Raw genomic sequence first — 3,150 nt, forward strand, 5'->3', positions numbered from 1 at the left:
ACAGTCCAGGCACAGAGGAGCATTTGAACTGGCTTACACTGGTTTTTTGAAAGTAACTGAAATACTAAACAGGTAAAACAAATATCCTTTTGTGTAGGTTTTTAAAAGACTAAACGTATAAACCATGTGCTTGGAGTATAATTTAGTTTTGTCTTTTGATGTTGAAAAGAATAAAGACTTAGTTGGCTACAAAACTCTTGGAAGGAATGGTTTTCTTAGGTCTCATTGTGTGATTTACTGCAGATGATTGAGTGAAATGTCCATACCAAGTTGCTCTCTCATTGAAAGGTGATTTGAAGTCAACTCAAAAGTTTTTGCTAAAAATAGCTTTGAAATTACTATTTCTTTTCATTGAACAAAATGAATGTTTTGTCTGTTTGAAAATTGCTTGGCATTTGGAATAAAATAAGCCCTGGAGTTTTTGCATTTGTATGTATTACAGACAGAGAAAAACACTTAAGGATTTGGTCTTTTTCTTCATAATTTTGTTTTATAGAAAATTAAAAGGAGCAAAAAGAAGATAAGATTATTTCACATTACCTAGAAAAATACTTAGGCATGTTTCATATGTTTAACCAAATGTGTATTTTTGACATAGGTGTTGGTAGTTTCATTCATTCATATTATAGATTTCCTCCAAAGAGCTTGTGAGGAAACCTTAAATTACTTAATGACTAAGGGTTCATGGCAAGTGTTCTCTAAATAAAAGGTAGTAATTTCCAGGAAAACATTTCTTTTGCCTAGAAACTTTTTGAAATGAAGCAGAGTTCTGCCAGCCTTGTAGCTTCAGCAAACATTTTATTTTGGGCTGTTAAGACATCTACTACTTGAATATTTTTAAAACTTTTCTTTCACACTCCTGGTGAAAACATTTATAAAACATCTTGGCAGTTATGGACTGCACAGAATATCTTTAAATAATCCTTTTAAAATGTCCCTGACATTAAACTGCTGATCTTGAAAATATTTTGTTATCTTTTAAACTTTTGTTTCCAGTGTAGATAAGACTTATGAATATTTTTTCTCACAATGCAACATTTTCCATTCCTTCAAATCATCTGACCAATACATATTGAATGTTAGCTGTGTGCTTGGTATTGTGTTTATTTTGGAGAATATACTACTTATTTATAAGACATGGTTTCTGTTAAGAATTTATGGTTTCATTTGGGAAATAAGCAGGGATGAAGTACACAATGTTTAAAAAAAGGTGTGCCGTGGGCACCAACTGGTTAGAACAGACACTGGATATAGGCATCCAGCATCTCTCCATGTGTATGGGGGTGTGCTGCTTGCACAGCAGCCTGGAACGTTAGACCAACACACTTGAATAAGATGAAACTGCCAAATTTTTATATGAAATTGATGTTCTGTTGTAATGGCAGAGAGAGAAAACCATAAGAATAGGCTGGTAGGTCTTCATAGGAGATAGAATTTGTGCTCATGCTTGGGTAAGGTTTGAATGCATAGGAGAAGAAAGCAGGAAAAATCGTTCAGAGGCTAGAATCAGCATGGTTTATTGTTAGGTAACTAAGTCTTCTTGTAGTGCTGCTGCTGCTGCTGCTGCTGGGGTTAGTTATTAGCTAGACAGATTGAGGCCAAATTCTTATCAACCTTGAAAGTAAATTTGCTGTGTTAGGGATGGGGAGAGACATCAATTGTTTTTGATCTGAGTCAGATCATAGTGTCATAGACAAGAGAAACAATGATGGGATGTAACTTAAGCTCTTCTTGGTATACTCATTCTGTTGATTGGTATCGAACTGGTACAAAAGTTAACCTCCTTAGCTTCTTAACTCTTCATCTCTAAAATAAGAAAAAAGAATATTTGCCCTCCTGAAAGTCTCCTTGGCTTTGGTTGTATGTAGCAAATAAAATAGATTTTATAACAACTCTTTGTATTATATAATTTCCTACAAATGTGAGATTCTGTGAGATTTGTTTTGGGTTGTGGGGCTGGTTGTATTAAAATAGTTTTTGGTTGGAGGGGTTAGGTTAGATAGATTGTGATGACAGATTATAGTGAGGAGAGTCTGGATTCAGTTATAATGATCTAGAACCCAGGTGATTGGGGCTTCCTTTATGTCAGTGGCTGTGAGGGTGGAGACAAAGATGTGACATTTCAGTTAACATATGACCTCAGGTAGTAATGGTTCCGCATATGACAGATGGAGTGATTAGAAGAAAAATTCTGGACATATTTTATTACATTTTATGAATTTGTGTGCCAGGAATTAGGGCAGGGCTCAACTGGGTTCTTCTCCCCAGGATGTTTGCTAAGTTCAATGGGTAGAATTTAGCTGGCAGATAAACTGGTTGGAAGGGATCTAAACAGCTATGATCACACTTCTTTGATGGGGACAGCTAGAAAATTGGGCCTAACTGGGACTATGTGTGACCTCTCACTCAGCATGGCAGTCTTGATGTAGCTGAATTCTTATGTGGCAGCAGGCTTTCCTCACAGAGAACAATCCAAGAGAACCAGGCAGAAGCTATCTGATCTTTTCTGACCTAGCATTGGAATTCTCACAGCATTTTGGTTATTAGTAAGTCTCTAGATGAGGCTGGATTAATTTTCACCTTCTGATGGCAAAGTGGCAAGATCATGTTGTAGAAGAATGTATGGATGAGAGATCCTGTGATAGCCATCTCTGAAAAATGAATCTGCCTCTTGAACCATTGAATGTGGGTTTGGAGGTCATCAAGGAGTGATTGCTTCTCTGGTTTTAGTTTCTAGTGACCAGAAAAATGGGATTGATATTGCCTAAATTAAGGAAAAATTGGCTTTGTTCTCAAGGAATGAGGTAATTGGTTTGATAAAGATGAATATGTTTGTTTGGTATGGATCAAGTGTGAGATAATGATGGCATATCCTGGTGGAAATATTTAAGTTACCAGTTGGAAGTAGGGAATTAGTTTAGCTGATGTAGCAAAAACAGAGATGTAGATTGTGAGTTTTTTTCCATAAGCATCATAGTTAGTAAGATCGAAGTTATTAGAGGAGAGCAAAAATGAGAAAAGAAGAGAGGACCAGGTACAGAGGCTCCTGAACTACTGTGTTGGTATAGTTGAAGACGTCCCAGATACAAGGAATGGAGAGACTAGGGAAGGCCCCTAATCTACTTCAAAGATCTCCCTCATGGCTGTCAC

The sequence above is a fragment of the Urocitellus parryii genome, unplaced genomic scaffold, assembly GCF_045843805.1.
Source record: "Urocitellus parryii isolate mUroPar1 unplaced genomic scaffold, mUroPar1.hap1 Scaffold_40, whole genome shotgun sequence".
Taxonomy (NCBI): domain Eukaryota; kingdom Metazoa; phylum Chordata; class Mammalia; order Rodentia; family Sciuridae; genus Urocitellus; species Urocitellus parryii.